At 45.8% G+C, this 25,219-nt stretch overlaps 1 protein-coding gene across 1 annotated transcript in view; it reads left to right on the top strand.

The window, feature by feature from the left end:
• Positions 1-25,219, top strand: part of LOC142559665 (uncharacterized) — a 221,859-nt gene that overhangs the window by 66,747 nt on the left and 129,893 nt on the right. The window contains exon 4 of the mRNA XM_075671234.1: positions 5,441-5,561. The gene's annotated coding sequence lies outside the window, so the exon portion shown is untranslated. The remainder of the gene's footprint in view (positions 1-5,440; positions 5,562-25,219) is intronic.

The raw sequence follows: 25,219 nt of genomic DNA on the forward strand, positions 1-25,219 counted from the left end.
TCATTTCCTTGACATTTCCTTGAATTAACTTGTCACATCACCTGTGGTGATGTGAGCAAGGTAATTGTATATATTAGCTTACGTTCACACTCGTTGCTGTGTACATTGCTCCTTCAAGTGGCTTCGACTCTAAACGACTGTACGACGTGCTATCAGCAACACCCGGCCCTACGATCCTCACAGGAGATTTTAATGCTCACCATCCGCTTTGGGGGAGCTTGAAGATGGACTACAGGGAAAGGCGACTAGCATCCTTTGCCACACAGCACGACCTTTACTGCCTCAACGATGGCAGTCCGACATATTCACGCGGGCTTACATACAGCAGCTGCCTAGACTTGACCCTGGTTTCTCGGCGTCTTGAAAGAAACGTGCAGTGGTTTACAGACATCGAATCACATGGAAGCGACCATATTCCGACGTACCTGAAATGCTCCTCCATGACCCTCCGGCGAATTGACTGGTCGGCGCTTCGGTCGCACATGGAGGGAGTATGTCAGCAAGGGAACCATTCAAGTCTGGAACACGAAATTGGAAAAGCCATGCAAGAGGCTACGCGTAGTTTCCAGCCTTTCCAGAAATATGAAGAATTTGAAGCAGAACTGCAGCGACTACGAGCAATTCGCCGGCGGGCTGAAAGAAGATACAGGAGGACTAAATCACTCCATGATCTCCGAGAGGCTAGGCGGATGCAAAAGAAGATTCAACGTCGCATCGATGCACTGCAATCTCAAAGATGGAAACGTTTCTGTGAGTCGTTGGATCCACGTCAGCGATTATCTCGGATATGGAGAACCGTGCGTGGGCTTCGCGTCTCACCACAACAGCGTGTTCCTTTCAAATCCCTCGCTTTGCACCAAGGTCGCACCGAAATTGACATTGCTGAAGAATTTTGCCGAAGACTTTCCAGTTTGCAGTTCCAACGCGCAATTACACCATGTGCCACTCCTGTGCCACGGGATTCCCGCATTGAGGTAATTTTTTCGCTGGAGGAGCTTGAAGCGGCACTGGCGACTTGCAGGCGCTCTTCGTCACCTGGCCCGGACGGGGTTACCTATGCGGCGCTCGCCAATCTTGGGCAGAAAGCACGACTCATCCTGCTAAACCATTACAACGAGTCTTGGCGCAACGGTTTGGTTTTACGTGAATGGAAATGCAGCCGCTTGGTTCCACTTCTCAAACCTGGTAAATCCCCGTTAAACTTGTCATCGTACCGCGCCATCGCTCTGGCCAGCTGCATAGGGAAACTAATGGAAAGAATGATCTTGACGCGCCTGGAATGGTACCTGGAAAATTACAACGTGTATACCAGATGCTATGTCTGGCTTCCGGCGTGGGCGCTCATCCACAGATAATGTCATCGATTTGGTTACGTTTGTTCAGCATCAAAAACGTCGGAAACAACCCACTGCTGCATTATTCCTAGACATAAAAGGCGCCTATGATAACACAGCACATTATGCCATTATAGATGCTCTGATTGAAGCCGGAATCGGTGGCCGCACTCTTAAGTGGCTGTGCAGTTATTTGACCGACAGGCATTTCTTCGTGATTACCGAGGATGGCGCCACGACTCAACACCAAACGTGCCGTGGAGTACCGCAAGGCGGAGTGTTGGGAGCCCGACGCTATTGAACCTAGTGCTCGTTGGCGTAGTCCGATGCTTGCCATACACAGTTCAGGTATCAATATATGCCGACGATATCTGCATTTGGGCGTCTGCTGTAACACGACTGCATGTACGAGCACGGCTACAAAAGGCAGCTATGGTAACGCCACTGTACTTGCGAAAACAGAACTTAGAGCTGTCGTCAGAGAAATGCTGCCTTGTTACATTCACTCGGAAGGAAATGAAGCGTGACACTGTAAAGGTCAATGGGCAAGCAGTAGCAAATTCACGGAAACACCGCTTTTTAGGGGTAATTATTGACCGCGACCTATCATGGAGCCCGCATGTTTCATAACTGAAGAAGAGATTATTGACAATAATACATCTCCTCAAATTTCTCGGCGGAAAGTCATGGGGCACTTCGGTGTGGTCAATGCTGCAGCTTTATAACGCCTTGTTCCTCCGTTTCGTAAGATACAACCTCCCTGTGCTTGGGAACAGCTGGAAAACTAACCTGCGTGTACTCCAGGGACTACAAGCTCAAGCCCTAAGGACGTGTCTCGGTCTTCCGAGGTGTGCGTCTACAGCGGCAACGATTGCCATGGCTCGAGATCATCCAGTATCAACGTACTTGGCAACCGACGCTCTCAGGGCGCATATTCGGCACGTTGGCTGATTACCTTCTCACCATCTTGCCGCTCTATCCGCAGAAAGGCCACACACAACTTTCAGTCGTATAAATGAGGCCAATCGTACCTCATTGCCATCGAATTACATGCCTGCAGCAAGACCATCCTCACCTTTATGGTGCCTGCACAGACCTGACATACGCCTCACCATCCCAGGAATCATGAAGAAAGCAACATGCTGTCGTTTGCCCTTAAGCAGGCCACATTAGAACTTTTACATGAGGTGCACAGTGACCGAGTACACGTTTACATCGATGGTTCAGTCACATCTGCAAGCGCAGCTGCCGCTGTGGTGATACCAAGAACCATCAAAATACAGCTAAAGACGTCACATGTATCATCAACGACCGCTGCTTAACGGGTAGCCCTGCGTGCGGCTCTTCATTTTATTAAGGAGGAACCATCCCACGCATGGTCAGTATTCTGTGATTCCAAGGCAGCCCTACAAAGTGTACTCTCAGCACTGCGCCATGCATCACATGAGCAGCTCATCGCAGAGATCAGAGAAGTCCACCATCGACTAGTTGACGAAGGACACGATATAATATATCAGTGGTTGCCTAGTCACTGTGGCACACATGGCAATGATCGAGCAGACGTAGCTGTCCGATCTGCCCATGACGGCGTCAACTGCGTTGCCATTGCTCTTTCGAGAGCCGACGCAGCGAAAAAACTTTCCGCACTTGCGCGTGACCTGACATTAGCCCAATGGAAGTCATCCGATTTCACAAGTGCACGCCTCCATACCCTGGACTCTAATTTACAGCTCCACGTTCCGCCCGAGCTTCCACGACGTGACTGCACCCTTCTTGTCCGTATATGGCCTGGAGTAGCATTTTCAAATGCCTGCTCTTTCCTTATCGGAATGGCCAACAGCCCACTGTGTGGCTTCTGCGGGTGCAACGAAACGATCGAGCATCTTCTTTGTCAGTGCTCTCGTTTTAACCCACAAAGAGCAGTCCTCTGAGCCACCTTAGACAAACTGGACAAGCGCCCAATGACAGAAAACAAGATCCTTGGAACCTGACCTACGCGAACATCAGCGCGATCCGCTATGAAGGCACTGCTGCGATACTTTAAAGACAGGGGACTTTCTGACAAATTGTGACTGTACACTGTGTGACGTAGGACTGTACAGTGACACTGCGTAAGACTAGGAACGCCTGTGCGGGCTGCGTGACAGTGCCCACAGAAATAGTTCGTGTGTACGTGCGTGTGTGTGCTTAGGTTTTCTTATCCTTCTTTCTTTCTCATCTATTGCATCCCCTTGCCCCTCCCCCAGTACAGGGTAGCCAACCGGAGATAATCTCTGGTTAACCTCCCTGTCTTTTCTTTGCCTTTCTCTCTGTCTCTTCGTACAGCTGCTCTCGTTTTCGTTTTTGATGCAAAATGTCAGTCGTTATCCATGGCTCACGAGCTTCTTTTGGCCGGCTAAATGCTTTTTTTGCGAAGAGCATGAATTGTAGATAGGTGTAAACTTTTCTAAGAACCTGTCGTATGCTATTTCAGGATTATGTTCAGTCAGAACGTAATCTCAGCTTACGTGTGAGATAGATTCACGAAAAGTGGTTACTGTGAGAGAGGTAATTGATCTGTAAGAAATGCGTGCTACTGGTGCAGAATGGTCAATAATTTTAGAAGATTCATTTAGAGAAATAAATATTGGGAGATGGTCGCTGAGGCAGTAGTTAATGACACCAGAGTGCACATGGTGCAAACCAACATTTTTAATGAAGAGATCAAGAAGAGCTTCTGTGGTCGTTGCCAGCCTCTTAGGTGAAGTAATTATATTTTTGCAATTGTGTATATCTAAGAGAGACTCAAAGGCAGCTTTATTACAGTTATCTGCAAGTAAATTAATATGAAAATCTCCGCCCAAGATGATTTGACATTTATGATAATTTAAAAATTCCAGGAGTGAGCCTAAATATCTAAAGAAGGAGGAGACGTCACCGCAGGGTGCGCGATAGCTGACACAGAAGAAAGATTTCCGTGATTTGAGAACAAGTACTACTTAGTGAGGAGCAGAAGAACAAAATTCAGATGGTAATTCACAATGCAATTCATATGAGGCCAGAATAGACGCGCCTCCACCCCGCTCGCGATAGCGGTTTGCGAAGTAACACTCATAACCGTGCATTTCAACACATCCTCTTTGCAAGTAAACCTCGTTTCCGTAAGCATCACAATACTGAACATAATTTTAACTTCGCTAAAGAAATATTCAATGTCGTCGTACTTACTGCGACCGGATCTCAAGTTGAAATGGACACATTGACAGCATTGCTGAAATTCAGTCACCGCTAGGTCACTTAATTGCATCAGTTTTGCAGCTTCATTTGTCGACGAAGCCATCACAGACGAGAAAAACAACACTTCTGCGCTACCATTTGCTCAATTAAAGCACATATTGACCACAATGTCCCGGCCACTATTAACGCGCATAAGTGACCGCGCCTGTGTGCCGATTCAGAAAAAAAGGTTATCAGCATTCTCGTCACCAAAATGATAGCGAACATCGGACTATATCTGACTTCACAATGTGTTGACCCTCTCATTTGTACTGATATCGACGACATTGAAGCTTCTGAAACTGTCCTCCTGTTTGAGTGCATCAACGATAAGAGTCGTTGCCAAGTACCGATTTCATATTCGTTATAAAATGTTTCTGCAAAACATAATACGAAAATATTTTGAGGTTTACGTATCGCTCTGCACCTTCGTGTTTCATTTAGTACTGCCTGATTGATTTCAACACTTTCTGTTGTAACCTTGCTTTTGTTACTAATGCGTCTCCGCAATCCGCTGTCTTCGTATTGCTCCATATCGAAGTGCATTCGGTACGTGTGTAGAGCTGTTCATTGGATTAAAAAAGATAGCATCGGGCCGTTGCGCTGGAAGTAAGAGGTTCGATCCCACCGTTCGCCCCGCATTTATTTTTATTGAAGAGATCAGAAACGAAGCGAGACAGGAGCCTACCTACTTATCTACAGCAAAACTTTCTGGAATGAGGCAACCAATGATTTGCATTAAACACTGAACATACAATCTCGGCTCGAAGATATTTCTTAAGGATGCCGAGCTCCTATTGAATAGCGGAATATAATTAACGGATCCTTTTACTTACTTGACAATTGACAAGAAGTTTATTGAAGTGTCCTGAGGAACTTGACTGCTCACCCATCAAGTGGCTCCACCCACGACGGGACCAGGAGGTGGTGACTCTCTGCGACTTCGCGGGCCCTCTGTACGGCCTGAAGTTGGTGAGTGAATTCCGAGCTCTTCAGCGCGGCGTCCCATTTGGACTTGTATTGAAGTTCGGAGCCCGCGTTGTGCGGGCACAGCCAGAGCATGTGGTTGAAGGAGCAGCATGCGTGACCGCATTTAGAGCACGACTGTGGGAAGTTGGGATCTATTCAACTAAGCGCTCTAGAGGTAAGGTACGATCTCGTCTGTAAGAGCCTGAAAGTAACGGCCTGAGTCCTGTTCAGTTTCAGGCCGGGAGGAACGAATTTCCCCCTGCTGTGTCTGTAATGCTACGTAATTTCTTGATAGGTGGTAAGAGGATCTTTGAAGGGGCAATCCTGTGGGAGAGCCGGACCGTTAGCTCAGGCGCTGTTCGTGAATTCATGCGCCAGGCAGTTGGCCCGCTCGTTAGGCTTGCAACCCACTTGGTTAGCTATATCGTTCACGTGGGCCGGGAACCACGCTATGGTATGACCTCCAGTTTCTTTGCCCGTGCCAAATACGAAATGATCTGTTGACGATGTGGGCTGCGTGTTTAGAAAAAAAAAGCCCTGACCGCCGTGCGCGAATCGGAGAAAATTGTCGTCGGTCCTTTTGCGGCTTGAAGAGCCAAGGCTATCGCGATTTCTTCCGCCTCGTTCGCGTGTTTTACTTACTTGATTTATTTTTATTTAGCCAATCGGCATGTGCCGCAGTACGAGCATATGCCTATTCGTGGCTATTCCTCCAGAAAGGCCACGTGTCACGGTGATACAAGAGGTACGCAGTCCTTAATAGCAGCTAGATATTTGTCGCACTTACACATGCCGTCGCCATTCTTTCATCGACAAGCGTCGTACACCGCCTTCGTTCCCGTGACATTGCTGTGTATAGACGCCTCACATCGTGTGTCTACTAGATGTGTAATTTCATTTCGGCACAATTTGTGAAGGGCGTAGTGCATAGAAAAATATGGCATGACATTTAGGGCGTCACCTTTGTGGTGGATAAACACACTGTATATGCTGTTGCACGCTGCAAACGCAGTTCTACGCATTGCCGTAAATTGTATATAGGATTGAAGACACACCTCTTAACTGACGCTTCGCTTCACACGGACGGGCGCGTTGGACCTGCTTGAATTATTCCGTCGCCGTTTGTTGCGTCAGCCAACAATCTCTGAAAAGTAACTTTTGGCAGCTTGGCCAGATCTATTCATTTTGACTTCCACAAAAAAAGATCACGCCGCTAAAGCTTAACGCAACTTTTTCCCGGCACGTATTGCGATGGCAGTGCCGCCTCGTCTTCACCTCATGTTAGGTTTGGCAGCTCGTTCTCACGGTTGGCCTAATTAGGAGCGCAATGAAGATAAAAGAGTAGATGACCAGAGCAGTGCTAATTTCGAACTGAAGCTTATTGAAGACGAGAAGGAACTTCAACTGCCATCAACAAAACAAAAGGTGAAGGCAAAGCAAGATAAGATGCGGGCTCTGTAAAAAAAAAAAAAGAACACCACAGCATACTGCAAGTCGCACCTGCGCGCCTATAGAAAATCCAGAACATCAAAGAAAGACGCGGAGCAATGCACGCACCTGCACCAAGGTAGGTTTTCTCTAATGGTGATATTAGACATCACCTTTCGAGAAACGCTAGTTGTTCACCATTTAATAAATTTACTGAGCTATCAAACGCGGTGCCATGTTTTTTTAATGCAAAAGGCCTTGACAATTTCGAGGGTTAAAACCTATCTCGCTGTTTGAATATGACTGAGGTGTACTGCAAAATGTGGTTCCTATTCGCGACAATCTAAAGCTAGGTGCGGAGACCGGGCCAAGAAGAACGGACTTGACCCTTTAGCGAGCTGGGGTGCTCCCTCAGCCTGATATTCTGCCAGAGACCCGTCTGCTCAATGTAACCACTTCGATGTGAAAAAAGGAATCTGGCAGAGTAGTTACAGTCACGCCGCAGTTTCCCTTTGATGTGTATATCTTTTTAGGGTACGGCAGTGTGACTTGCAACGATTTGATGTTTTTTGTGTGTCAAGTTCGCGCGCGCCTTGGGCTTCAAATCAATCAACCAATCAAATGTTTTATTTCCAACAAACTTGTTGGGGGTCCTCCAGGCGAAAAGCTGCGACATACAGCTTGAATGTGCCTGAAGGCCCTCACATGGCAGCAGTACAAATGCAATATACAATGCAATGAGTTACATTTACAATAATTACAAAGATCACATTTCAAAAATTTCTTTACAAAAATATGCCCTAAGCTGTTTTCGAGTCAAGGTATTTGTCATAACAATTTCTTTCCCAAATTTATTAAACAGTGAAGGTAGCGTGTGTCTTAGCGACTGCATGAGGTAATTTGTACGCCTGTACGGTACTAACCACCTGTCTTTGCTGCGGGTACGCGCATCACTTTTGTCATATTCAAGTCGTGACGTATTTTTTAAAAATATTTGAAACTTTTCGGAGCCGAAGCAGAAAGAATGCAGTAGCCTGTATTCGTAAATGTTAGTTACTTGTATTATGTTATAACTTTCAAAAAGTTGCGCAGTAGAATGGAAATAAGGTACATTCGCTACATGTCGAAGTGCTCGTTTTTGAAGTTGAAGAAGTGCATGAAGATTACGTTTCGTGGTGGTAGCCCATACAAGCGCACACTAATTCAGATGTGATTGAAACAAGGCATAATATATGTACAACTTTACTTTCTCTGGGAAAAAATGACGGCAACGGGACAATGCACCTGCGGCAGATGACAATGATTTCATAATTTGTTCAATGTGATATGTCCAGTTCATATCTTCTGACAGCGTCACGGCCAATACTTTGTATTTGGTTACAATCTCAATGGGCGCGCCATCCAACAATAATTCTTCATTTAAATAAGACTGCCTCCCTCTTGCCTTGAACAATATGGCCTTTGATTTGGAGCTATTAATTGTTAGAGCGTTATCACGAGACCAACTCGACAATTTAGAAAGGATACTGCGCGATCTTTGTAACAGATCATCAAGATCATTGTCAGAGACAAACAGGCTCGTATCGTCAGCGTATAGTACAATACATGTGTCACTTACTATTTCAGCAATATCGCTAACATAGATATTAAACAAAATCGGGCCTAAAACGCTACCCTGGGGCACACCTGATTTAATTTCCCTATATGAAGAGCAGTATTTTTCGATAGCAACGCACTGCGTCCGCCCAGACAGATAAGATTGAAAGAGCTGATTTGCCACGCCACGGATACCATATCCTTCTAGTTTACTTATTAAAATTTGATGACTTAAACGATCAAATGCCTTGCTATAATCAATAAATATACCCAACGTTAGTTTTCCCGCATCAATATTATTAATTATTAGTTCTTTTTGGCGTAACAAAGCTGTTTCGGTTGACCTGCCCGAGCGGAATCCGTGTTGACATTCAGAAAGAAGGTCATTCTTCGCAAAGAAATTGTTAATGCGTGCAGAAATCAGTTTTTCTAAACCCTTAGAAAAAGCGGATAAAATGGAAATAGGCCTATAATTCCCCAGGTCATTTCGGTTCCCACCTTTGAAAATAACTGACACCCTTGCTTTCTTCATATTTGTTGGAAAATGTCCCGATTCCATAACAAGGTTAAACACAAATGCGAAATGAACTGCGATGACATCGATTACAAATTTTATAGGCCTGATTTGAATGCCGTCTGCATCAACAGCATTGCTGTTTTTTAAGCCCAAGAATATACGACAAATTTCGGCATCGTCAGTCGGCTCGAGAAAAATGCTGTGCGTACATCTCTTAACAGTAGTACCACTGACCGTGTTATTTGATGATGTCGTCATGTTCACAAAGTGTTCATTGAAACGTTCGGTTAAGAGGATGCCCGACACCTTTTCATTATTCACGGTTATCTCACGTAAACTGCGATTCACATTCCCCTGTCTGATTGCATCATTGATAATTGTCCAAGTCTTTTCTGGATTTTTTCTCTGCACGGCTGCAAAAAGGCTCTCGTAATAGAGTGCCTTAGCTTTTCGCAGTTCCTTATTTAGTGTATTCCTTAACTTCCTAAATGCAACGAGATCACTTTGCTGACGCGTACGCAGAAATTTATTGAACATCCTATTTCTTTTGTTAATCATTCTAACATGCTGTGGTTGCACCCACGGCTTTCTAATGCGTTTTTTTACCTTTCCTGTTTTAAGCGGGAAAGACAAATTGTATAGGCGACTGAATATGGACAGAAATTCATCGTACGCTTGACTAGCATCTTTATAGTAATAGAGAGAAGACCAGTCTGTGCGCAAAGCAAGTGCGCGAAAGTGTTCCATATTTTCGCCTGACAGGCATCTGTAGCTGAACGTGGTATCAGGTAAAGTTCTTTCGTGAATATAAAATGAGCATATTATGAATATCGGACAATGATCACTGATATCATAGCTGATAGTCCCGGCTGTGTAAATCTCTGCACCAGCGTTAACAATGAAATTGTCGAGACCTGATTGACAAGATGGTGTCACGCGAGTAGGTGTCGTAATAACGCTGCAGAAACCGGAAGAATTGATTACATTAGTCACTGCACGAGTTGGAGCGCTTTCATCAAGCACGTTAATGTTGAAGTCACCACCAAGAAGCACTTTGTAATTGTGAAAAGTAGCATGCTCTAATAGCTTTTCAGTAAATTCTAAGAAATTAGATATATTACCAGTAGGTGGTCGGTACATCACAACAAACAGGTTATTGTCAGATTTAACGCTTAGCACTTCGTAATGTGGCGAGACGCAGGCGAATTCCTCAAGCACATCACACTGTATGCCGCGCTTGACATGCAATGCTACACCGCCCCCACGTTTATCGGTGCGATTAATAAAGAAATGTCTGTGACCATCTATGATCAGCATTTCACTGTGTTCCTGATACCCCGTTTCAGAGAACATGATAATGTCAAATGGAAAAGTAAACTCGGCTAGAAACATAGTTAGTATGTCGTGCTTATAGGCAAGTGAACGCGCATTCACGTGAAGCGCGGAAATGTTTTTTGTGTGTGCGGGCAGAGCAGTTTCGCTTGGAAAGCTATACTCACGATACATCATGTAGTCAAAAGAGAGCAAAGTTGAAATTCTTTAGACGCTGCAGTTTAGGCTTGTTGTGATTTCGCCCTTTGTTCTGTGACGGTGCTTCAAAATTTCAGTTTGTCAAGGATAAACTATAGTTTGCAGTTAACGGCCTCTTTGCTGGTCTTCTCTTCTGTATTTCGTCCTTATTGCGCTGTTATGGCAATCGTGCGCTCGCAGAAGTTCGCCCATATTTCCTCCTTCTTGTCAATTATAGAATGAGTCCCACGGGCTTGACGCCTTCAGGTCACTCTCAGGATATTGGCGCTTCGACATCTGACTGAAACAGTATCCGCAAGGAGAGAAATTAAGGTAATAAAACTATGGGAGGGGGGCCCCACGTAAATCTATTGAGTTTGAAGGGGCTACTCTAAATAGCGTGATCCACAGCAGTAGCCCATGCAGTGGATTTGGCGTTGTACTGCTGAGCTTGAGGTAAAGGGTTCCATCCCCGCCGCGGCGGCAGCATTTAGATGGGGGCGAGATGCAAGAAACACTCGTGTACATTCACATTTAGGTGGACGTTGAAGAAAAAATTTGTCCGGAGTGTGCCCACTATACGGCATGCCTCATAAAAAAAGATCGAAGTTATGGCACCTACAATTGCGGAATTAAAATGGTTTTAATAGCCGTTTATGTGATAGTCTACACATTTGCGTGCGTGACTTTGGTCAGTTTCGTTCTATGATATAAAAAAAAAGAATGCACCGATTTTCTATAAGCTTTCTATAAGCTTTTCAATGGGGCTGGATTCATTTTAGAGTATTGAGTATTTCTACGCACGACCGGTTCGTTGAAAGCACTACAATGTTAACGAGGATGTTCGACACGCCGTGTCCTGTCAGCAGTTCCAAACGAATAGTTTGTCATTTCTTGCAATGCATGAAGTAAATAATTAACCTGCTCGCCCAAGCTCTTGAATTGAAAAAAACAATTATATCGACAGGCTGAATCTCTGGACAGACTGTTGCGTAATCAGGGCCAGAAAGACAGATGATAGCCGCGTCTAGCGTGTCTCTCGCGTGCCAGGTGATCTTGCTATTATCGTTAGCGTTGTTGTTTGTAGCGGCGCATATTGTCGTCTGCGTGCAGTTTTAGTTGTCGGGAACTTTAAAAAGTATTTCAGTGATTAAATTTCTGAATTACCGCGGATACATGTGAAAATGTGTAGCTTACGGAAAAACTACGACAACCTTATTTCGCTTCTCTCTGTAATTACTCACAGCCTTTCTCTTATCAGCCTCTCGCCGGACCTGCCTGTCACCTGATGATAGAAATTAGTATGCGCTATTAGGGTAGAATACAGAGCACTGATATCGCGCTACACCATGCGGAGACGTATGTGTCGTATATTAAGCCACCATTGTCATACAAACGCCACAACGATATGGTGTTCTGTAACCTTCTTTGTAAATCTGCATTGTCAGAATTCGATCAGAGTGCTTTTTCTATTAATAGCCAGAACACAATATCAGCATGCATTTATTTTCCCCCCTCATCGTCATACGCTGAGTTCTTTTTACAAATTGAAAAGTTAGTGCACACTCTAAAAAACAAAAACAAAAATGTAGTTGTTTGCTGAGGCGTAAACATAAACATTACCGACCTCAATGATCAGTCCTGCTCTGATAATCTAGGGTGGTTTTTTTAACAGCGGAGCTGTTCTAAGTCGAGCCTTCGCCGTCCGCCGTCTGGTGTAACGCAGGGGGGAGGCAGAAACGCGCGCGCCGGTAGGGGGGGGGGGGAAGGAGAGGGGTACAGGAGCAGGTGTTTCGCCGGCGCGCGCCCTTTCGCCCCATGGATTCCACTCGGCGCGAGCGGCGGCGGGAGCTCGCACGAGAGCGGTAGCGCCGACGTCACGCGAATCCCGAGCTTCGAGAGCGAGAAGCGCGAGCAAAGCGCCGGTGGAGGAAAGCCGCTGCCGCCGAGGATCGAGAGCGGGAAGCGCAAGTGAAGCGGCCGGTGGAGGCAAACCAACCCTCACTTTCAAGAAAAGGCGACGCAAGCCAAGCGCCAGCAGAGGCAAGCTAACCTTCAACTTCGAGAGTAGGAGGTCGAGCAGAGACGTCGGCGCGGAGAGATTCCTCCAACAAAGGGTGCCGATGCACGGTTCAAGAAAGAATTTGTCGACCGGGAGTGCGGCCACAGCTGCAAGGTGTGTGATAGACTGGTTTGATCATGATCTCACACAGCTTAAGATTGTGCGAAATCCGGAACCGAAGCTCGAATCCGGCAAAACCACGACAGCGGGGCAAAATACTTTCATGAAAATCGCGGTAAACAGAAGTTCAAACTTGAGAAAATTACTACCAGCTTTCCTATTTTGACGGCTTTCACTGCGTGCAACTGGCTTTACATTTTTCAGCTACGGCCTTGCTTCTTCAATTACTACTTCAACTAGATGTGCTGTGGTCGTACCTAATACATTAAAACTTCCTTTTTGGTGAGTTGGTGCATACTTGATTGACAAATGTAACACCGCTAACACAGGCAGCCACGAAGGAACAAGGAAGAGACACAAGCACTGTGTCTCGTCCTTGTTCCTTTGTGGCTGCATGTGTTAGCGCTGTTACATTTGTCAAATCACGTACCTAATACGCTGATGGGTGATACACGAATTAAATATAGTGCAGATAATACTGCAGCAGCTACTGATCACAGCATAACCGGCCACTGCCCTGCATTCCCGACTGTTCGTACAGAAAATCTACTGCAAACAAAAAGAAAGCATATTTTGACTGCCAAAAATGAATTTCCATGATATAATAAATTGGCTGATCTGCAGTGTCAGTTATTTTTGGCTAAAACTGCACACTGCATTCGCGAATGAATGACTACCTTTATCATAACTCGTTCGGTAACTTTGTGTCACGAGGGCACGACTTCGATGTACAGCCCCCCCCCCCCCCCCCGCCTCCGAAAAAAAAACAGCTCCAAAAAAGGGCAAAGAGTCAGCCATTCAACTGGCAACTAAAGACTCATTAAATTATTTTAACACATTTTTTAATGCACTTAAACGTGCAAAACGAGATTGCTTTCAGAGGAAGGCATTAAATAATGGGCCCAATAGGAGATGCAACTGGTTCATCATTGATTTTTAAATTACAAATCTCTTGTGCACTTAACGAAAGTAAAAAGTCACAATCAGACTCTCATACAATTGATATCGCGTATGCCTTCAGTGAGCATTTTAGTAGTTCTTGCTACATAAGACCTCGCATTACCGACCTTTCCTCGCCGGCCTCCTTTTTTCTTCTTACGAGTCAACGAGTGCAGAGGAAGTTTTTCGTGTTAGATCTTTACTTAAATCAACTGGACGTGGCCTAGACTCTGTTCTTCTATCATGTATCAAGTTGGTTTTTAATTAACTATCTCTTATGATATTTATAGATTTCATAAATGTGTTGGCACCATAACAACCAAAATTCTTTAACGTAAACGTGAATCTTACGGAACATCTGCACCACCCCTTCAGTTTTTTTTTTCTATCTACCTAAACAACAGTTCTCAAGTTTAAATTGATGGCAACCTCTAACCTGCTAAGAGAATCAATCAAGGTGTTCCACAGGGTTCGGTCCTTGGTCCGCTGCTCTTTCGACTATTTATTAGCGACCTACGTAATGTCGTGACCTTTACCGCTCTATCTTATACACCGATGACACGACTATTTCCAATTGCGCTGACTATGTCGACGAGCTAAAGCTGGAATGTAATGCGGATCTGTGTAACGTAAGTTCTCGGCGGCTAAACAACACGTTGAGCATAAACCCCCAAAAATAGTTTTTACAGGTCTTCATTTACACTCCCCTGCCCCCATACGCAAATTTCAACTTCCATATTTGGGTTGCTTGAAACAACTTGATAGTTTCCGATAACTCAGTATTTTGGCTTAATTTTAGATAGGCACTTGAAATATAATCTCCATGTGCAATTGCTTGTCCAAAACTTTTTTTTTTTTGGAATACCGGTCGTCATCAACATTCACTCTTATATTTAGCCACACATCATCCGGTCGCTTTATCACTCACACATTGTCATTGATTCTTCGCATACTTCACACGCCCCAGTAAGCTTCAACGCCTAGAATATCAAGCGCTTAATCCCATAATTTTCAGCCGTATCTTACCCAGTGCAATGCCACCTTATTGCAGCCACAAATTCATCCTCTTCATCAGTTCGTCAAGCTTAAGTAATCAACTATCGTATATAAATTATTTCGCAACATTGCAAATATAGGCTGTGTTGCCGTCGAAACTTTTGTATTTACTAACCTTTGCTAGGTTCTCGGAGCTTGATAGCAGTCTTTTGCCTAAAATACGCAATAACTGCGGAAACGTTACCTCCCCACTCGCGGGACCAAAATTTCATTTCACCATTGAGTGAAATCACCATGCTCACACAGAGCATTCATTTAAGAACCATGTTAAGACCATGCAACAACTCTCTTCATCCTAACAGCTGACTTTGCGGTTGTAATAAGGCTACCTGTTCCATTATGTATCCCTATATTGTGTTGTTATCTGGTATTCTGTCTTTATTAGACTGAAAAGCTTTCTTTGTTATTTGATACTAAGCAGCTACGTGTTTCATTGTTTACGCATTAACCGAGCCGTGGCGGCTTAGTGGCTATTGCTTAGCGCTGCAAAGCACGATGTCGCGGGATCAAACCCTGGCCGCGACTGCCACATTTCGATGGGGGGCGAAATGCGAAATTTCCCGTGTACAGTGCAATGGGTGCAAGTTAAAGAACCCCACATGATCAAAATTGATGCCGAGTCCCCCACTACGGCGTGCCTCATAATCCTATCGTGGTTTGTTTTTTTGTTTGCACGTAAAATGTCAGAATTACGTTTTTTATGCAGTGATGTTCTTTGCTTTAGTTTTAAAATTGCTTAATAAGTTACCGTAAGCACTGTTTGATGTAATTTATTTATTAATCTGTTCCTGTACGAGAGTCCCTGAGAGTTCCTTACTGTGTGGCTCACTTTGTAATAACAGCAATGTCCACACGTTTGTGTAAAGGTAATATCATCGTTGAATAAACTTGAACCTGTGTGCCTGCTTCGAGGAGGTCATTCAAGTCACTTAATGAAAAAGGTTCAACGAGATAAACTGCACAACGAAGGGATAATTAATCCCTTTCAATTAGGAAGATTCACTAGAACAGGCACAAAGCATCATAGAGTGGGCAGCGCCTTGCAATATAATTGTCAGTTTTCTTACGTGGTTATCTAAAGCTGAAGGGAATGAACAAAGTGAACTCTTCGATGCTCATGCGCCTGCACCACGTGGCCTGCACACACGGAGAGGTGCAACGCGTGGATGGGGCACGCTCAACCAAGCGAGACGATGAGACACCCGTTGAGAGGAGCAGTTGTATCCACGCGGTGGTGCGACGGTGGGCGGGGACGGTGTGTCGATGCCGCTGCAATCACTGCAACACGCTTGCGGCCTTGGAATTGGGCGCCTATCGTTCGGCCCGAGCAGCCTGTACCTGTCTGAGCTCGGTCCCGCGCAGGGCCGAAGGAGGCGGCCGACTGGGCGCGGGCCATCAATTGGCTCGTGCAATGCCGTCCGCGCCTCGCCATATGTCGTCGGCTGCGCTCCCGAATCCCCGAGGCTTCTGCCAGCCGCCAGCTGTCGCGCGAGCCGGCGTCTCCCGTGGCGCGCCAACGTTGGACGACACAGGCAGGCTATAGTAGAAGGAAATATTAGCAGCGTATCGTATGTAAGAAAAAGCGGATGATAGGTGTATAAGCGCACAGTCGCTGGCTCTCATCACAAAAGAATATCCCTATCTTAAAAGTTCTCTGCCAACAAATTTGCAGTACTGCCACGTAATCTAAAGAAATAGAACAAAAAAAAATCAATCGATACTGCAAGAAAATAAAAAGAAAGAAAGAAACAGTTTACTCGCCATCTCGGCCCTGCGAAAGCGATGTCCAGCAAAGCTGTTGCAAAATCACCGCTACAACTATTGAACGGGGTATGCAATGCTTCATCGATGGTTGAGGTACTTGTTTCGAGCTTGTTTTTTTTTTTTTTGAAATGTATGCTGTTCTGGTGTGCTGTATGGGTGATTTCGATGAATGTACGAACTGTTTGCTTCACTTTGCTGAGCGCTTGTAGCCTCTGCCGTAAGGGGGCATGAGCCATTGCTTACGGGTGTATGAACGATTGCTGAAGATAGATGCTTCTTTTGAGCTTGTTTTTTATTGAAACGTGTGCTGTTCTGTACGTTGTGTGCGTGATCCGAATGAATGTATTCACCGTTCGCTTCGCGTTGCTGAGGGCTTGTAGCCTCTGCGTTACTAGGGGATGAACCATTGCATTTTTGCTTTCTTAGGGGGTATGAGGCATTGCTGCTGCTGATAATTTTTGTTCACGGACGGACACGAAGACTGCCTACCACCGAGAGGCTAACAGCTTCTTTGCAAAAAAACTGCTTCGCGTGCTACAGCAAACCTACCATACAATACTCATACTTCCCAGTTGTTTAGGAAATATAGGATTACCTAACTTCCGCTTGTTTGAGAGCACTTTATTCGTTTCACCGTCGTAGTCGTTAGCCTATTTTTATGTGCACGACGAAGGCTGCTCCCATCGATCTGCAATTATCCATTTATGCGCTGGCTGATTCCAACTTATGCCTGCAAATTTTCGAACTTCACCACACCAGCTTATTCTTCGCCATCCTCGAATTCACTTTCCTTCCCTTGGTACTCATTCTGATAATCTAACGGTCCACCGGTCCACCCTACGCATTACATGACCTGCCCAACTCCTTGGTGTGTTCATACACTCCCTCGAACTTATGAATTCCGAATGTTAGTATATTATTTCCCACATATTCTGAAAAAACAACGAATTAACAGAAGAAAATTAACAGAGGGAAGAGTCCGCGCCTTACCAAAGAATAAATTCCGAGTACTCTTGCTCTAGTGGATTACTACATATCGTGTGGCTTTCAGCTGTTCTTTTTAGGTAGTGTTGTTGTTATTGTGGATTCGATACTGCACTAGGGCTGTAGTGTTGCGTCGTACTTTGCTGTGGGTAGATATTTCACCGCGTGTTTTCGTTTATGTTTCCTTGTCTCTTTGCATATGTTGTATATCTATTACAATATCTGGAAGGGAGGATAATCTTAAGGCAAAATTTTAATATTGGATTAGGGTCGCAGCATAGGTTATTTTGCTTACCTTTTATAATGTCTAGATTTTTCTTTATAATTTTTTTTGCACAATATGCCGCTTGACATAATTGTATTTCTTGTAGTATGCGTTATATACAATCTGCCAAAACATAGATGGAATTGTGGTATCACACTTCTATCATTAAAATGACGCAGCGCTCTGCACGTTCATCGGGTGACATGCTCTTTCTTTGCTGCATTACAGCCATTGTCATGTGTGGGCCAGATAACCTAAAGCAGTTGTTTCTGGTCTACAAGCTCCTCAGGTGACCAGAGGACAATTTGCGAACGGCCTAAAACTCATGTACCAGATAATATAAATAGGACTTATTTTAATTCGATCAGCATTCTCTTCCTACTGCAGCCGTTTTGAGCCCGTCCGTTCGTCCTTCTGTCTGTCCGTCCGTTCTTCCGTCCGTCCGTCCGTCCATCCATCCATCCATCCATCCATCTGTCCGACCGTCCATCCATCCATCCGTCCTTCCGTCCATCCGTCCATCCGACCGTCCATCCATCCATCCGTCCGTCCTCCCATCCATCCATCCGTCCTTCCGTCCATCCGTCCATCCGTCCTTCCGTCCATCCGTCCATCCGACCGTCCATCCATCCATCCGTCCGTCCTCCCATCCATCCATCCATCCATCCATCCATCCATCCATCCATCCATCCATCCATCCATCCATCCATCCATCCATCCATCCGTCCACCCATCCGTCCGTCCTCTTACACTGTCAAGTTGTCTATTCGCTTGTATGTCGTGATGCAGTCAAGCTCATTCCATCTTCGCCATTCGAGCTTCGTGATCTGGCTTTCGTCATGACCTCGTTGTCATGCCTTGTACGCCACACAGTGGCTCAATTTTTGATGGAGCTGTGCCACCATAAGTATGTGCTCACAATCGTGTTGTCTTCGTGGTCGCTACATCACAGTCGTTCAAGCTTAGTCATCAGGCTCTTGTCATGCCATCGTCATCATTCTGTCGTCGTCGTACAGCCGTCATGCGTTCGTTGTCATGCCGTCGACATGATGTCGTCGGGGTCGTTCGTGTCGTCGTCACTCCAGCTTCGTTATCCGACTATCGTCATGCTGTCATCGCCTTCCAGTAGTCGTCATTTATTCGTTGTAATAAAGTCATTATGCCGTCGCTGTCGTTCTATCATTATCGCTTAGCTTCGTCCTGTCGTGTTGATCACGCCACAGTTGCAGCACAGCCTTCATCATCATCATCATCATCATCATCATCATCAGCCTGGTCACGCCCACTGCAGGGCAAATGCCTCTCCCATGCTTCTCCAACAACCCCGGTCATGTACTAATTGTGGCCATGCCGTCCCTGCAAACTTCTTAATCTCATCCGCCCACCTAACTTTCTGCCGCCCCCTGCTACGCTTCCCTTCCCTTGGGATCCAGTCCGTAACCCTTAATGACCATCGGTTATCTTCCCTCCTCATTACATGTCCTGCCCATGCCCATTTCTTTTTCTTGATTTCAACTAAGATGTCATTAACTCGCGTTTGTTCCCTCACCCAATCTGCTCTTTTCTTATCCCTTAACGTTACACCTATCATTCTTCTTTCCATAGCTCGTTGTGTCGTCCTCAATTTGAGTAGAACCCTTTTAGTAAGCCTCCAGGTTTCTGCCCCGTAGGTGAGTACTGGTAAGACACAGCTATTATATACTTTTCTCTTGAGGGATAATGGCAACCTGCTGTTCATGATTTGGGAATGCCTGCCAAACGCACCCCAGCCCATTCTTATTCTTCTGATTATTTCCGTCTCATGATCCGGATCCGCCGTCACTACCTGCCCTAAGTAGATGTATTCCCTTACGACTTCCAGTGCCTCGCTGCCTATTGTAAACTGCTGTTCTCATCCGAGACTGCAGACTGTTAAGCATTACTTTAGTTTTCTGCAGATTAATTTTTAGACCCACTCTTCTGCTTTGCCTCTCCAGGTCAGTGAGCATCCACTGACCTTCACCATATTGTTACTGTAATGCTGTCATCGTCACGCCTTCTACGCCGACACCGTAGTCAAAGTCGTCGGATAGCTTGAACCATTATGTTTGCGCTCGAGGTCGGGATGTCGTTGTAGTCTTTGCATTGTCGTCATTCCAGCTTTTTGATCTGACTCTCGTCACGTTGCCACCGTCGTCACGCCATTGTTATCACGTTATCGCCATCATGCATTTGTTGTTATACCGTCATCGTAAGGCTGTGGTGGTCGTTCTATCGTTGTCACTACAGCTTCTTTTTTTATTTGGGCAAGACAAATACAAGGTTTGTCCGTAAGTTAAGGCAAAAGGAGGGCGTAACCCTCCTGACTATGGCATTTACCTCGCTGGAGCAACAGAAGTAGCAGTTTATTAATTAGTCGATTCGAGCTTTGTCATTCGACTCCCGTCATGCCATTTGGGTCACGCTGTCGTCGTCACAGAGTCTTGGTGATACTTCATGTTCACCGTCGTCACACACTCGTCTTCGCATTGTCCTCATACTGTGGCCATGGCATAGTCGTCATTGCCTCGTCGTCACACAGTCTTTGTGATGCATTCGTTGTCATATCGACGTCGTAATGCCTTTCAGTCGTTCAATCGTCGTTTGTCTAACTCCATCATCCAACTCTCATCATGGCGTCGTCGTCGCGCCGTCATCGTCCCATATTCGTCGTCATAGTATTGTCGTCATGCCATTGTCCACACGCTGTCGTTTTACCATCATCACTTCAGAAATGCCATCTTATTGCCAGTAGGCCATCGTCGCACACCACTTTCGTCACTATATCGACATCATCCTTTTTTCATCGTTTTATCGTAACCATGCTGCAGTGATTCAACCGTGAATATACCGCCGTTGTCATGCTCTTGTCGTCACTGTGTCGTCGTCAGATAGTCACTGTCAGACGTCCATTGTGATACCGCCGTCGTCCTGCCGTCCATCGTGTTCGTGCCATCGTCGTAATTCCCGCTTCGTCATCCCGTTGTCGTCCTACCATTGTCGTCACGCAGTGGTCGTCATCCCACTGTGTTCATGCGATTGTCGCCACAATGTTGTCGTTATACCATCGTCAACATTTCAGAATCGTCATTTCATTGTCTTCATGCCCTCGTAGTCATACCACCTTTGCCATTTTATGGACGTCGTTCCTTCATCGGCATTCCACCGCCCTCACTGTGTCGTCATCATATAGCCATCGTCATGCCGTTACGACCATGGGCGATCATGGCAAGCGAGTGTCATAGCAAAGTTAGCCGATACCGACAGTGTCGGTGGCTTGTAGTCGAAGGAACGGAAATCACAAAATTACCACTAGAAATTTTAGATAAACGCGTCTGCAGCGATGCAGTGCGTCACTACATTCTTCGAACGCTGATTGCATTAACAAAGTAATATTAATTTAGCAATAATGTTGTGCTTACCACAAGTCTTCAGAAATATATCCCCAAATTCCATGGTGAAAGGAGTTCATGTTGCAGTTAGCAATTATGAGTTAGGAATACAGTGCTTATAAGTGCAAACTTACGAAGTTAAAGAGAATAGTATTTATTCATATTTTGCTAATAAGGTAACACCACATTGTGACTGTTAGAATGGGGCTAACGAGCACAGGATATATTTTTCAGTCTAATTCCGACCTAAATATCACCTAGTATACTGCCGTCGAGAGTGACAGGCAGGGAGTGAGAAGAAGTAAATTTTTCAGCTATAGAACAATAGTCGTGAAGGTATGAGTAGGAAACAAAATAAACGTTCGTTAAAAAACACGATGGGGGTAGATATATCGACTTGTTGGGAGCGCATCTTCTAGTATGCTGTAGCCCAAACAGAACGACAGACATCCAGGAAACCGCAGTAGGCAACACACAGCTTCAACTTTCAAAGACAGGTTTATTTCCCAATAAACATGGTATTGTGCGTAAGCGCTGTTGCGTTGGTTAATGTGCCTTGAATGAGTCCTTCTGCGTGGGCTACGGAAAAGGAAGACATCCAAAGAGCGTCTTTTAATTTTTTTTCATGTAGCATTGCTTGGTCTACAAACGGCTTCAAGAAGATTGTAAGAATCAAGGGAAAGACATAAATGCACCTTGAGATGCATTGATTTTTTTTCATTTATTGTTTGTCTGCTCAGAGGGAAGACGTCAATTGGAACGGCACGGCACATCGCCCCACATTTGGAGTCCGCAATTCTCGAAACTGATGCCACAGCCTGGCTATTCTTCGCGTACTTACTAACTTGAAAAGTTCAGTCACCACAGCTCTCATAATGTCACTAAGTATATTTTAATTAGTAAGAGACTGTCAACATTTTTTTGTGTTTTTAGTGATTCATCATGCACATTTTGGTGTTCACCGCGGGTGAAGCCTTGTCAGAAAATTTTGTCTAAAGTACTCTGCTTTTACAAACCAGAGACAGTGGTTGGTCGCTAAAGCACGCCGCACGTTTCACTTGGTTTCCGCTGAAGCGTTGGCGTGACACATGACAAGACATCTGTTTTCAGGCGAACCTTAAGTCCAGCTGCCATCGCTGTAGCTGCGGGTTCCAGGTAGCCCTCTTCGTGGCGAAGGAAATGAGTGAAGTAGATTAACAATCAAGGCAGCTAGTTAACGTTGCCCTCTACATTGGTGTCGACATTTGAGGAGACATGGGCATCACCGACAATTTGATAGTTACATGAACAGTTCAGTTGGTTCTGCGGGAAGTCCTGGTAATTGGGCAGCGACTCCGCTCATTGATAATGTTGGTCGGTAACACAAGCAGTTAGGTTCTAACGACTGCGCTTCGGGAGATGGAACGGACAATGGCCACGCAGCGCAATAGAAAAGTGAGCTGATACCGGAGACAGTGTTAGTCGCGTGTAGTCGAAGGAACGGGAATGTTAGAATCACCACTACAAATTTAAAATAAACGTGACTTTAGCAATAGACTGTGCCGCTACATTGCTTGAATGCTGGTCGCATTACCTCGACAATCATCGTGACATGGGTTCTATCGTATTTCTTTTGTGTGTGATAAAAGCACCATACGATATTTATAATGCGCTTTGTTTAGGAATGACAAAATATTTGATATTTGATACGATATTTGCAGCACATTACTCTCGAGTACTTGTGCTCGATCGATTCGGATATTTCACTATCCGACCACCTTTAATCTTTAAGTTGATGAATGGAATAAAAAAAATTCACCCACGATTACTATACTCCCTAATGCGAAATTTGAGCGCAGCTCCATACGTGTTTCCATTTCGCGTGTGGATATTTAGTATTATGATTATATAGGTTTATATTAGGAAAACAACGCTGTGAGTAGCGCGCTTTGTTGCCATACAGACAACGCGCGCAACTCTGGCGCCATATCGTAGCCATCTTTTCTGCACAGCCCGTCTTGCGCGGCACCGCGCTTTTCCTCTCACCCTTTCGTCTCACCTTTTCCTCTCACCCTCTCACGGCGGCCCTTGATCGCGGGGAAATCATGCCACTGCTGTCAGCAGCGACAACACCGAAGGGAGCGTCACATCGAGCCTTAGGCGTAGCCGCTCGCCATCGCCCCTTGCAGGAGCAGTCATACACCTTACACACGCTGGTACCGCGGGCTGACCTCTGCAGCTGACGCCGCGGACAAGCGTAGCGACCCTCCCCCCCCCCCCCCCCCCCCCCCGGCAGCGCAGATGAGATCGCGCACGCGGCGGCGGATCCTTTGGCCACCGGGAACTCAGCGCATGCACAGGCCGTTTCCCCTCCCTACTCCTCCACTTTCATCCTCTTGCGCGCTTTTGTCATTGTTTTCTCCACGTTCGCTTTCATCTTTCGCCTTTGCTTGTTCGCTCGGTTACGAGGTTTAATGGCTAAACCCCACGAGTGCGATTTTGTGAGCGACAGCGACGGGCGACGGATCGAGCCGCCGCTTGAACAGATCGCTCGGTCTTGTTGGTGGGGGTGGAGATGGTGATGGGGGTGGAAGTGTTGTAGCAGGCGGAGTTAGCATGTCATGCATGGTGGGCGATTGTTCCGATTCAGCATCTCATACCTTGTGAGCAGGGGCGTGCCACCAAATGTCTATCCACTCCGTGCCTGAAAGGAAAGCGATAAATTGTGGTAGCACTACTTTTCTCATTACCGCAGGCCCCGCAGGGAATATCCGTCTTTAAAGCTCGCGTGTAGAAGACCTTTCTTCTGTAGACGGGCAAGCTACGTCTTTCTTCTTCAAGCTGCGGGCATACGCAGATGAATTGCTCGCCATCCCCGATCTCACCACACGAGGAACAAAACAGGGGAGCCGATCTTTCAGTCCCAAATAACCAAGCCCAAGTTTAGGCGGAGCTAGTGCTAACGCGGTACAGTAGGATAGACTCTTCGCAAATTAGTCCTTCGAACATGCAGGGTTGACGTTGAATTCTCGGGAGTGCTGGAAAGTGATTGCGCATTGCGGCCTTAGTCTGCTGCAGGTTCTTGGGGCCTCTGAATGATGGGACACACTCTGAGAAAGCGCAACATGCGGCACACACTGCGCATGCGCAACTGAAGTTGCTGGCCCGAAAATGAATCGCAAACTGGTTATTTGCCGGTGGGAACCTTGGTGGACAATTTACGAGTTTCTCCGCTGCTCGCACGACGCGCTTCGCACAGTTCTGTCGGCGTCTATAATAATATTTGGGGTTTTACGTGCCAAAACCACTTTCTGATTATGAGGCACGCCGTAGTGGAAGACTCCGGAAATTTTGACCCCCTGGGGTTCTTTAACGTGCACCTAAATCTAAGCACACGGGTGTTTTCGCATTTCGCCCATCGAAATGCGGCCGCCGTGGCCGGGATTCGATCCCGCGACCTCGTGCTCAGCAGCCCAACACCATAGCCACTGAGCAACCACGGCGGGTCATGTCGGCGTCTATGCCGGCGAGACTTGTTCTTTATCCTGCCGTCCTTTTTCTGCGATATATCACTGTACACGCGAGAGCGGTACGCATTTCGTTAAGAGAAAGAGAGAGAGATGAAATGAAGACAGGGATGTTAACAAGTCGAGAGTCCGGTTGGCTACCCTGCGCTGGGAGAAGGGAGTATGGGAATAAAAGGAAGGGAGAGAGAGAGCATTCCTAGAAGTTTACGTCCTTAATGGTACTGGTTTATCCAATGCATGGCTAATATCTGTACAGTTATGAGGAAAAAAAAGGCGTTCTCGATAGCGAGCTCAAATACCGAGTATATCTGCGATAACAGAAGCCGTACAGTTGAAAACTGTCGACCAAATTTCACCACCTGGAGCGCACTGAAATATCCGACGCGAACGTTTCACAAAGCGGTCATGTGTACTCGCTACAAAACGTAGCAAAAAGAACAAAAAGATATACAAAACAAACCTTTATTTCTCCTGACCAATCATTCGATCGTATCCCATCTCAAGA

The sequence above is a fragment of the Dermacentor variabilis genome, chromosome 10 (assembly GCF_050947875.1).
Source record: "Dermacentor variabilis isolate Ectoservices chromosome 10, ASM5094787v1, whole genome shotgun sequence".
NCBI lineage: Eukaryota > Metazoa > Arthropoda > Arachnida > Ixodida > Ixodidae > Dermacentor > Dermacentor variabilis.